This window comes from Rhinopithecus bieti, unplaced genomic scaffold (genome assembly GCF_001698545.2).
Source record: "Rhinopithecus bieti isolate Rb0 unplaced genomic scaffold, ASM169854v2 scaffold_3040, whole genome shotgun sequence".
Taxonomy (NCBI): domain Eukaryota; kingdom Metazoa; phylum Chordata; class Mammalia; order Primates; family Cercopithecidae; genus Rhinopithecus; species Rhinopithecus bieti.
In genome coordinates this window covers 6349776-6363096 of record NW_016804657.1, presented here as the reverse complement: position 1 = coordinate 6363096, position 13321 = coordinate 6349776, and the positions used below count along the sequence as shown (strand labels likewise).

The 13321-nt window shown below is 42.5% G+C and overlaps 1 pseudogene; it reads right to left on the bottom strand.

Annotated features, from left to right (window-relative positions):
* Nucleotides 1-2312: 2312 nt before the first annotated feature.
* LOC108528049 (serine palmitoyltransferase small subunit A pseudogene) lies at nucleotides 2313-2506 on the bottom strand (annotated as a pseudogene).
* Nucleotides 2507-13321: the final 10815 nt, after the last annotated feature.

The following is a 13321-nucleotide window of genomic DNA, read 5'->3' as shown; positions in this document are numbered from 1 at the left end:
TAAGCTTCATAACTCATTATTTGTACTATCACATAAATGCTTGGGATTATAGTCAGTTTTAGGGGATTTCCATCAAATTTTTGTCATATGTGAACTCTAAGATTTCAGAGTATTTCTAACTTATTTTCTTTGTTGTTGCTGTTCAATGACTAATCTTTTTTTCTCTTTGAATTTAATGAATTTACATCAAAAAATTAGGTAGTCATTTTGCATTTAAGGTATAAAAATCTTTTAAAAAAATACAAAGAATGAAAGGATTTTAGCCAAGTTTACACTTTTTTGCTGTAATTTTTAACAACAATTCATCTCATCATAACTTAATGCAATGTGCAAGTGCAGCACGCATTACAATCATTTAACTAAATTTAAGGAAGTATGTTGTTAATAGTGGCCCTCAGAGGAAACAGATTTATCTTCTTTTAAAAACTCTATGGTATATAAACATTACATAATAATGATACTCAACCACCTCTTGCCTCAAGAATCACTACCCGGCCAGGTGCAGTGGCTCACGCCTGTAATCCCAGCACTTTGGGAGGCTGAGGCGGATGGATCACGAGGTCAGCAGTTCGAGACCAGCCTGACCAACATGGTGAAACCCTGTCTCTACTAAAAATACAAAAGTTAGCCAGATGTGGTTGTGGATGCCTGTAATCCCAGCTACTCGGGAGGCTGAGGCAGGAGAATCACTTGAACCTGGGAGGTGGAGGTTACAGTGAGCCGAGATCCAGCCTGGGCAACAGAGCAAGACACCAGTCTCAAAAAAGAACAAAACAAAAAAACACAAATGCTTTAATGGTTTTAAAGCAAAAGCTGTTAGAGTCTAGATAACTAAAACTATACTCGTGAGTTCAAGTTTACAGAAAAGTACCTCTTAATAAAATATCTTTTGATATAGGTAGTTTTTTTTTTGTTTTTTTGTTTTTTTGTTTTTTTTTTGAGAGGGAGTCTGGCTCTGTTGCCCAGGCTGGAGTGCAGTGGCACTATCTCGGCTCACTGCAAGCTCCACTTCCCGGGTTCACACCATTCTACTGCCTCAGCCAGTAGCTGGACTACAGGCACCTGCCACCATGCCCGGCTAATTCTTTGTATTTTTTAGTAGAGATGGGTTTCACCGTGTTAGCCAGGATGGTCTCGATCTCCTGACCTCGTGATCCTCCCACCTCAGCCTCCCAAAGTGCGGGATTACAGGCATGAGCCACTGCACCTGGCCCTTTTTTTTTTTTTTTTTTTGAGACAGTCTCATTCTGTCACCCAGGCTGGAGTGCAGTGATGTGATCTCGGCTCCACCTCCAGGTTCACACCCATTCTCCTCTCTCAGCCTCCCGAGTAGCTGGGACTACAGGCGCCCATCACCACGCCCGGTTAATTTTTTTTGTGTTTTTAGTAGAGACAGGGTTTCACCATGTTAGCCAGGATGGTCTGGAGCTCCTGACCTCGTGATCCACCCGCCTTGGCCTTCCAAAGTGCTGGGATTACAGGTGTGAGGCACCGTGCCCGGCAAGTAGTTCTTTTAAGTAGTTCTTAATATCCTCCCTCCCCATGCCCCTATCCTAAATCTTATATTGTTCTTACAAAACTTTCGTCAAGAGTAAAATTATATCCAGGCAGATGTATATGTCATACAATAGCAAGAACAGTAAAACCCAACTAATGACTTTGGGTTTTAAAAATAGAAGACAATTAAAATGCACTCAAAGGTACATTAAGAAAAGCTTTCACGGGGGTAATATTGAAACAGTCACAAAGGTTAAGAAAATAGTGATATTGCCCAGGAGCGGTGGCTCACGCCTGTAATCGCAGCACTTTGGGAGACCGAGGTGGGAGGATCACCTGAGGTTGGGAGTTCGATACCAGCCTGACCAAGGTGGAGAAACCCCACCTTTACTAAAAATACAAAATTAGCCAGGTGTGGTGGCACATGACTGTAATCCCAGCTACTAGGGAGGCTGAGGCAGGAGAATCGCTTGAACCTGGGAGGCGGAGGTTGCGGTGAGCCGAGATCACATCATTGCACTCCACCCTGGGTAACAAGAATGAAACTCCGTCTCAAAAAGAAGAAAGAAAATAGTGATATCAAAGTACAAATGGCTGCAATGTTAAAATAGACAAAAACTACTATGCAAGAGCTTCTTTTAAAATGAAAAATAAAGAACACAACACATGAGTCAGGGTGGTTTTCTTGTTCTACTCATGAATTTTAGTCTTTATAAGGTTGCTTAGGTTGACATCTAGAAGGGTTTCTTATCAGATCTGATGGTCTCATTCTAACTCCATAGGGTGGATCTTCCCCAGGGAACCTCTGATCTTGGTTATTGTACAATTTCAAAGTAGTGCAATATCGCCATGATGTGTTGGGGCATGAAGATGTATCCTGAGTACCAATGGAAACCAGCGTGGAATTGAACACCGTCTGCTCCCCAGGCTCCAGCATGTAGAGCATTGTGACCAGCAGGTATTGGTAGTAGAACCAGGACATCTACTTCCAGGCTCCCACCAGCACCATCCCTGCCGGGCGCCTCCTGTGATGAGGTGGCATTTCAGTCTCTCAATGACTAATCTTAAATATGCTTTGAATTGATGGCACTCACTATTAACTAATTTGTGGTCAACGTCCTCTTTCTAATGGTGTATTATGGTTTTTATATTATCTTTGTCAATATAAACATTCCTGTCTAATTATAAATTTAAATATTTTAAAAATATATTCATATAACACATTATTTTTATTGATTAGATCATTAAATAATATAAAAGTCTATTATTTCTATTAGCAATTTATCTCTTCCTTTTAATGATTTACTAATTTTGAATGATCCTTTTTTTTTGGAGACGGAGTCTCACTCTGTCACCCAGGCTGGAGTGCAATGGCATGATCTCGGCTCACTGCAACCTCTGCCTTCCAGGTTCAAGCGATTCTTCTGCCTCGGCCTCCTGTGTAGCTGGGATTACAGGTGCGTGGCACCACACCCAGCTAATTTTTGTATTTTTAGTAGAGACGAGATTTCACCATATTGGTTAGGCTGATCTCGAACTCCTGACCTCGTGATCTGTCCCCCTCGGCCTCCCAAAGTGCTGGGATTAGCGGCCTGAGCCACTGTGCCCAGCTGGAAATGATACTTTTTTTAAAAAATATTTTTTAGAGACGGGATCTCACTCTGTTGCCCAGGCTGGAGAGCAGTGGCAAAATCATAGCTCACTCTAGTTTCAAATTCACAGGCTCAAGTGATCCTCCTGTCTCAGCCTCCTGAGTAGCTGAGACTACAGGCACACACCACAGCCCCAGACTAATTTTGAAATTTTTGGTAGAGAGAGAGTCTCACTATGTTGCCCAGGCTGGTCTCAAACTCCTGGCCTCAAGCAATCCTCCTGCCTCAGCCTCCCAAAGTGTAAGAATTACAGGCATGAGCCACCACACCTAACTGTTTTTTGTTACAGTTTACTTCTAAATATCAGAATTATTTCTTTTTCTTTTTTTCATTTTTGAGATGGAGTTTCGCTCTTATTGCCCAGGCTGGAGTGCAATGGTATGATCTTGGCTCACCGCAACCTCTGCCTCCCCAGTTCAAGTGATTCTCCTGCCTCAGCCTCCTGAGTAGCTGGGATTACAGGCATGCACCACCACGCCTGGCTTATTTTGTATTTTTAGTAGAGATGGGGTTTCTCCATGTTGAGGCTTGTCTCAAACTTCTGACCTCAGGTGATCTGCCCACCTTCGCCTCCCAAAGTGCTGGGATTACAGGCATGAGCCACCGCGCCCAGCCCTAGATATCAAAATTATTTCTATTGACTTTATATGTAAATCTATGAAAAATAGTTTTATTGTACAGTACAAAAACACAGCCGTGTACACTGCATCTGCATGTGCATTCCCAGTAGGAGAGAACTTCCTTTCAATTAGGTGTCAGTAGAAACTAAATCCTCTGCTACAATTGATTGGAAAGAATTTTCCACAGACCAGCTTCTGGTTCCAATCCATTTCAAACCTTGCATTTCCTCTGCTAGGGTCTCGGATGTATTCATATTGTGATTTAACCTGTAGATCTGCCCCTTTATGTTATGACACCAGGTGAGTTTCCACAGTGGGCTGTTGGTATCTTCCGGAAAGCCATTCCTATAACAGCATTCAACCTGAAAGAATGTATCTCCAATTCTACTTCCCTTAGCTGCCCCCCTCCCCAAAATGCCTGCAGCCCCTCGGATGCCACTTGGTATAAGGAGAAGTTGGAGTACAAAGAGACAACAGTCTCACCTACTGTGACTACAGTATCCCACTTGTACAAGTTTTGCCAAAACATATGGCAAGTAAATACATTGCTAGGGTTCCTCCTAGCAAATTGAGGGGCGGTGAAGCTTGAGCTTCATGATAAATCCACCTCTAGAGTTTGGGGAGGGAATTACTACTTGGAGAACAAGAGACAGGTGGGCCAGCGGAGAGTGAAGATGCAATCTGGTTCTGCTGTGTGGCTCAAATACTGTGACTCTCTACCCTTAGATCGTCAGAGTCTTCCAACTCCTTGACACGGGATGTAGTGTGGGAACTCAATCAGGGCCTGTCTTAGACTAAATGAAGTAAGAAAAAAAAAATCTTTCCCATCTTTTGTTCATTTTCTTGCCCCTTTCACTTCTTTAGGGTTCACGTTTCCTTTTATCTCTTTCAGTCATATAGTGCCCTCTGGAGATTTTCCTTCCTTCCTATAAAAGTTTGCTCTTGGTAAAGGCTCAGATATTTGCCATTCATTCATTCATTCATTCACAAATGTTTATTTTGCCTATACAAAAGATTAGGCACCATTTTAGGCACTTAGTCATTTACTAGGGATAAAGCAGTGAAAAAGACAAAAACATCTCTGCCTCACAAAGGTTATAGTCTGGAGATATTGCGACAGAAAGTAAACCAATGTTCATGTTAGCATGGCCAAGTTTTTAGTACCATATTAGTGTTCCCATGGAAATTTGCGTTTGAGGTCATTTACCTCTTGTTAAAGCAGTGTCTTTATTTCAGAGTTAACATAATTTCAGTCATCAGGCATTTGGGGGAGTATTTCAGATGGGGAAGGAACACGTTCCCAATTCCTTGGAGCTTTCCATTTTTATTATGTACAAAACTGGTCTTGGTGTACACAAATTAGGCTGGCCATCCTCCAGCCCATGCTGCTGCATTTGAAACTGCGTTATTATTGTTAGAACCTCTAGAACAGTGTCTGGTCTCTTGACCAGGGCATCTTGAGGACTGTTTTAAACTGTACACTATGTTGTATCTACTTATTTTCTTTAAAAGGTCCCATGCTAAGGTTAAGTATGACCATGGTAGATCTCTGTTTCTAATAATATAGATCATTTTTCTTGGTCTTATTCAAACTACCCCACATGATGACAGTGTCTTAGGCTTAGTGCTAAACATTTCATAATACAGTCATTCACACTTTAGAGGAAGTCCTCTTACTTCTATTACTATGCAGTTGCTCATCTTTTCACCCATTTGTCAATATTACATTCTTTCTTTGTAAAGGCAATTTTTAAAATTTTCATTATTAGCACTATGTGGAAGTTCTTCATTATTGACAACTTGTATTAGTTATGATTTCTTGATGTGTATGCAGCAGAAAATTTAAACTGGCTTCTAAAATAAGATAATAGATGGCTCACAAAGCTGAAGTCCAGAGGTATTTCAGGCTTTAAGGTTGATGGAGTCATGTGCTGTGTCTCCATTTCCCGGCAGTTCTCTTAGCTCATTCCTTTCCCAACTCACAGCTTCATCCTCAGCCAGGCAGCTGTAGTAAATGGCCTCACATCCATGGATAGCAATGTTCAGACTGTTCCCATGGCAGTCCCTGATGAACAAGGACATTTTCCCCAGAGGCTCCTAGAAAACCTTTCCTTTTGCCTCATTGACCCAAAGTATCACGTATCAAATGATCATTTCTGTTCTTTTTCTTTTTTTTTTTACATGATCATTTCTGAACCAACCACTGACAAAGCATTGAGATGACCAAATCAGGCCCTCCTGGAATACGATCTAGGTGGGAAGAAGGGCTCGAGACAGATTCTCCTGAGGCCCATGGGCTTCCTGGGGGAGGAAAATGAGAGACACAATCAGACTCCTCATAAGAAGGAGTAATGGAAACAGATCCTAGGCATCCTTTTACTTTAGAAGTCATTCTAGTTGCCTCAGTGATATTTTGTTAATTTCTGAACTTATTTCTCCAGCCTCCAGGTGATAAGACAAGTCTCATGCCAATCGATAACCATAAAAAATAAGTTAAAATTATGTTCAGTATCTTCTGCCTAAGAAAATGAGCCTGGGCCGGGCGCAGTGGCTCAAGCCTGTAATCCCAGCACTTTGGGAGGCCGAGACGGGCGGATCACGAGGTCAGGAGATCGAGACCATCCTGGCTAACATGGTGAAACCCCGTCTCTACTAAAAAATACAAAAAAACTAGCCGGGCGAGGTGGCGGGCGCCTGTAGTCCCAGCTACTCGGGAGGCTGAGGCAGGAGAATGGCGTGAACCCGGGAGGCGGAGCTTGCAGTGAGCTGAGATCCGGCCACTGCACTCCAGCCTGGGCGACAGAGCGAGACTCCGTCTCAAAAAAAAAAAAAAAAAAAAAGAAAAGAAAATGAGCCTGAATGCAGTATGTAGGTAACTAAATAAATAATTTGTTTAAGCTTAGGGAGTTAAATTTTAGTTACTGAAAACATTCCACAGGACTTAGCTGCCAAACTTCCCACTGAAAGGCCTGAGTGATTTTACTGAGTATACTTTCCATACAGAAGGAGCCTTTGCCAATCCCGTCTCAAGGTGTACATGATAGGGTCACAGTTATTGGGTTTAACATGCATCTTGAGGTGTTTTGGACAGCTGAGGCACTTGGTCATACTCTCATTCTCTGCTCTCTGCCTTCAGAGGCATTTTCTTTCTTGAGTTAAACCTCAGAGGGCTCTTAAAGTTTCAAGGAGATTTGGTGTTCCCCCTCTCTTTTCTTTGAGAGGGAGGACAGAAATAGGGTATACAGAAATCCTTAACTTTATGTAAATGACCCACCTTTCTTTCTTTCCCTGGAGTGTTATGAAAATAAGAGTTCTAAAACATTTTCAAACTGCTCCCTTGAGATGTGAAGAAAAGTGCTATCAGTCCCGCAGGTTTTCTACAAAAGCTTTTAAATCGGAGGAGGAAGGAAGGAAAAGTAAAACACATGCCTCCAGCATTTTTCAGATATTTTGGAATTTAAAAAATTTATATTGTTATAGAAATTGTTTTGGTTTTTCACCATCAACTAGTTCACAGACTGGGCCTGTTGCTGGCTATTGACTTAAGAGGAGCATCTCCTGGGAAAAGGTTAGCACATCAGAGTGGTGTTTGTTAAAACTGACAGCTTCATAAACTAGATTTGTATTTACTCTGTCATTACCGAGGATACTTTTAACATCCTTTTGATGTGCTAATAGTCCTTCCTGTGGAAAATTATGCAAACAAACAAACTATTAATTAGATCAAGAGCAGCAGTCTCTGTAGAACTACAACATGCAGATTTGCTGATGTGGATGGACTTGAGCCAGGCAGTGGCCTTTAGCTGCAAGGGATGCTCTCAGAGGCCAGCTCTCTGTGCTCATCTGTACACCTCCTGGTAAGGACTACAGGTCCACTCACCCATTACAGATTTCAGAGACCTCCATCCTTCAGGGTGGGGCCAAGGGAGGGGTGCTCTGGATACATTGTTCCAATTCACCTGGGAAGATCAACTGCAGATGGCACTTGAGGAACATGAGGGACTTAGGAAGGCAATGTAGAATTTTCCAAAGATCTTATGATTTCCTAAATGGTCATAAGAGCTTTTGTATGGGTTACAGCTTTCTACAGAGGTCAAAAAAGTTTTATTGGAATGAAAAATCAAGAACCACAAAGATTATGTGGCATGCTGCAGCCCAAGTCTTGGCTGGAGTGCACTTCACTGGTCAACATCTTATGGTCATATGAGCTACCATCTGTAAGCGTAGCTGTAACTGTTATTGGGTGACTGATGCTAATTTTGGCCCAAGTTGGGCCTGACAGTATGTATGCTGATGCTCGAGTCACACTGGGAGGGACTATGCTAGTCCTTGGTCCCAGGTGTGCTCCAGTTTTATCCACAGCCCCAGTCAGCCCTGACTCTCACTGATGCTTTATTGCACTGGCAGTTTCCATCTCGCTGGCTGCCTGCTCTTCCTGTTGGGTGACTTTCAGCAGCACAGCTGCTGACAAACATTGTGTCACATGCTTTTTTTTTTTGTCTCTTTAGCTCTAGGTTTTATTCTCCCTCCCAAGAGTCATCCTTGCTTGCTTTTTCTTCTGCCCAAGCTTTCAATTGTTCAGGTAAGTCTTCTTCTCTCTTTGCAAAGTTAACATTGTAATGTGTAGAGTAACACTTAGTGAAATTTTAGGGAGGAAAGGGAGAAAAAGTGCTTTCCCACAGAAAACCTTACGACTCCCAAGTCTGGAGCGGTCTGACCCCCGGATAAAGTTCTGTATCCTTCTCTTTCTACTCCATTCCAAGCATGATCCAGCTATATACATTGATGGAAAAAGGCTCCTTTCTCTTTCCATGGGGTATGATTATAAAAATGCCATGGAGACTTTCTCTTCAACCCCAAGCCATCTTGTTACCTTGAGAAAGTCTTAAAATGCCACCACTTGAGATGCATTCCTTTGGCCTAAGTAAGACGTTTATCTGGTTAAAATGAATTTTGTAAAGATGGGTCACTTTAGTGTAAGTGAGTCATCTGGGCCCCCACAAGAAGAAAGCTCTGAAGAGGTAAAGGATGTCAGGAGAGCACATTTTGAATAAGTTCTGGAGTGGGGCAAGAGTGGGGATGAGGCTGGGGGAAGTGGATGGCACAGGAGGGAAGGATGTGTTCTCTGTTGATAAGTCTCATCTGCCTCCCACCTTTGCTGAGAGTCCACCCTTGATACATTGGCTTCCAAGACGAAGCAGGGCCCTGAGACTCACAGGAGGGGCAGGACTCACCCTGGGTCCTGATGACCTCAAGACCTCAGTAGGATTCTTGAATTCTGCAAAGTAATTAGTTAACTCAATGAAAAAATACTGGGCTCTTTGCTTTGGGGATTTATTTTATTTTTTAAATTTTAGTTCTTTGTTGAACTGACAATTGTTTCTTGGAACTGGCTAAGTATGTCACTGAGCAGCCTGGCTGCTTTGCTGAAGAATCACAAATGAATGACATGACCAGTTCTTTTGTTCGCATGTAACCACAGCCTTGAAAAACCAGGCTCTCTTAATGTGTCAGCAGGGCCTCTGGGAATATGGCCTAGTCCTAATTTTTTCATCTGCAAATGAAGATCATAGTAACTGCTACCTTGTAAAGTTCTTTTTTTGTTGTTGAGACAGGGTCTTACTCTGTCATCCCGGCTGGAGCACAGTGGTATGAACATGGCTAAATACAGCTTCAACCTCCCATGCTCAATCACTCCTCCCACCTCAGCCTCCTGAGTAACTGGGACCATAGGCATGCGCCACCACACCTGACTAATTTTTTTTTTTTTTTTTTTTGAGACAGCGTTTCACTCTTGTAGCCCAGGTTGGAGTGCAATGGCACGATCTTGGCTCACTGAAACCTCTGCCTTCCAGGTTCAAGCAATTCTCCTGCTTCAGCCTCCCAGGGAGCTGGGATTACAGGCACCCACCACCATGCCCAGCTAATTTTTTGTAGTAGAGATGGGATTTCACCATGTTGGCCAGGCTGTTCTTGAACACCTAACCTCAGGTGATCCACCCACCTCGGCCTCCCAAAGTCCTGGGATTGCAGTAGTGAGCCTCCATGCCCAGCCCATCCGACTAATTTTTAATTTTTTGTAGAGATAGGGCCTCCCTATTGTGCCCAGGCTGGTCTCAAACTCCTGGGTTCCATCCTCCCACCTCAACCTTCCAAAGTTGGGATTACAGGGGCAAGCTGCCGCGCCCGTTCATACAGTTCTTTAAGGATGAATGATAGTGCATATGAAGGGCCTACACAATGCCCAATGCCTGGCAAATACTGAGCACCCGATAGATGCCAGTTGTTATATTTAATATTAGCGTAAAACCAACATACCAGTTATTTAAAACCAGTATCTTGACAATCAGGAAGACTTACAGCATCTTCCCAAGGAGCCTAATTTATTCCCAGAGAGTAGTATCTAGGGAGGAAGACACATCTGCCGCCTTTGTTACCCCACTAGATATAAGAGTAAGGGAAAGAGGAGAAAGTTCCTTTCCCCAGCGTCCTGCAAACTACCATTGTACATGCAGAAAGCTGCATCCACACTGAGCATGGCCGTCTAGGGGAAGGAGCAAGGACTGGGGACTTTGGAGAAGTCTGAGCCTGATTGAATTCTAGTCCACTGCTCTCAGGAAAATGATTTGTGTCCTCAGTGCACACATAAGCGTATGGCTTCAGCACATGCACACTCACACACACACCCACTTACAGGTTAGAACATCATCGCACTGGGTGTATTTTTCCTTGTCTTCCTTCTCATCTCTTGCATCCTTTTCAGTCCATTCGGGCATAATTATTATTGCTCTGCTGGCTTGGTTCTGCAGCTCTCTAGAGTGGAGCAGATGTCGACAGCTCTGAAAGATTCCATGCTATTACACAGCAGAACAAATGAGGATGTCAGAAAAGGCTCTTCAGTCTAACAAGAAAACAGAGGAAAGAGACAAAAAGAATAAAGCCTTTGGAGACCAGCAGACTCGGTCTGATTAGATCTTATGCTAACATGATGCCCACTCTGCGTACTAAGAGTGATTTAATATGTTTAAATGATACAGGGGAAATATGTCTAGGGAAAAAGAAAACACAGAGAAAAGAGAATTTCCTCCCTGGCAGGCATGATTAAGATGGTGTAGGCTTCCTTGAAAATGCGACTGCAGCATGAGACTGTTGAATGCAGGCCCAAGCATATTTACTTACAATGCTTGACATTGTCTCATTATACTGGGCAGTGCCGGCTTTCTCCACCACTGGGTGAGTGATAGGAGCTGTTCAGATGGATTAGCTGGCTAGGTGCATAACAGAATGTCAGCCTTACTGCCGGGTCATTGTTTCTTCCCTTAACGTGGGAAATTATAATTTATAAACATCTTATATATGGGGCCACAAGTCCACAAATCCTAATTATCCTAAACAAAGATTAAAATATTCTAGAATTTTGAAAGAGAGAAGATGGAGGTCTCTCAGCAATCAAAGTGGATGAACCGAAGTCCATGTATTATGGATCACGTAAAGTAATTCCTGATTGAATATGTTCTCAGCTCCCTGCTTTTAACATATTTACTCTACTATCTTCTCCTTATAATTCCAACTATTAATGTTATAGGTCTCCCTTTCACTAGACCACTGCAGAATAGAAAAAATAATTTAGAAAGGCCAGCTTTGGGATAAAGAGGATGGAGTGAAAGACTGTTACATACATATAAAGTCCTGATAGTATCAAAATGTGATATCTGTTGACAGTGAGAGGACACAGATACTACAATGAAGTAGAAAACATATGTGCTTGTTTCTTTTTCTTCTTTGTTCCTTTAATCCTGGCACAGTGGGTCTGAGGCAGCTTTCTAGGGGCTTTTGTTATATGGGTAAAGGATAGCACATAACTCAAAATCCCTAAGGAATAAAAATTAAAAACCAAATAAACAACTCTATGAAGAAAGCAGGTTATTAAAGCTCATTGTTGAAATGCAATAAATGGAAAACCTCCTGGGAATTTCCCTCGTACCTAAAAATGCCCAGACTCTGCACTCCAGATGTTAGGATCTGTCTAGAAGCTCAACAGCCCTTAGTAGGAAGAGAACTCAACAGTTACCTGGTCCAGTGTTTGTTGCTAACACGTGATCAATCTGCCTGTATTTAAGGCCATCTCTTGACAGGGCCTCATTCCCTGTGAGACCCCAGTCCATTGTCAGAGTGCTCTCATTATTAGAAAGTTCAGTCTTGTTGGAACCCAAATATACCTCCTTGTCTCCTCACCTCATTGGCAATGGCTCTGCCCCCCAGGACGGAGCATCCGCATGCAGTCAGAACACCTGTGTCCATATCCTCGCTCTAGTCATGTGACTTTGGACAGGTAACGTAATCTCTCTGAGCTCCAGTTTCCTACTCAAAGGCCAGAAGTGAGAATAACTGAGAGAATCCATATGAAGGTATTTGCCATACAGAACTCACTCTGTAAATATGAGCCGTTATTTTGGACTACAAAAGGATTGCTGCCTTCCTTATAATGTACTCCACATTTCTATTACAGCCTGAGCTTATAGTGCACTAGTGATTCATTTTGGGCTTATAATCAGCTGAAACATCTCTATTATTTTCACACCGGCTCCTATCAAACCACATCTTTCCCATCTGCTGCTTATTCCATCTTATTTGCTTGTTTATTTTAACCAAATGTTAAGACTTTACATTTATCCCCATTAAACATAATCTTGTTAGATCTGGTCCATTGTTTCAGCCTGTCAAATCTTTTTTGCATTGCAATTCTACTGTCCAATGTATTAGCTATCCCTTCCAGCTTTGTGTCACCCACAAATGTTATCACTGGGCCATCAATGTCTTCATCCAAGACATTAATAAAAATGCCTAACAAGGCAAGACGGAGGCCAGAAAACTGTGGTGTGAAAGATCCTTTCTCTAGATCCACATCAACTCATTCATTAGTACTCTGAGTCCAATCAGTTACTCATCTACCTGCCATCAGCCCTTGTCCATGGGTGTATCTCATTTTCAAAGATAGAGACTTTATCTGTCAAATGCATGCTGCAATCCAAATACACTTCATTCACACAATACCTGGAAAACCAGTCTAGCAAGTCTCTTAAGAAAGAAACATGGCAAGTCTGTGACAATTCACTCCTTGCCTCTCACCCGGGAACAGCATCCAGCTCACCAGAAAAAGATCATCCACACTGCCTGACCTTTATTTAAAAGGTCAAAAACGTCCACCTTTTCCCATGGCTGGGCTTCCAGCACCTTTCCTCAAAGTCTCAGTGCTTCAAGGGAGAGAGCAAGTCTCCTGGAATACAACTTGTCTGGCCAGGCCCCTGGGCCCCAAGCATTCATTTAGCACCTTCTCTCTTGGGCTTCCATTATCTGTTGACAGTATCTGTGGGAACCTTTTCCAACATGAAGTTGCTTTCCTTGATAGGAACTATGGAAGGGATATAAATACTGAAAAAAATCTGTTTTCTGCCATCTGTTAATATTGTGCCAATTACAATATTGATCTCAAGCAATGGACATATTTTTCATCCTGTGCCAAAGATAATTTAAAGTCCCTTTATGTTTTGC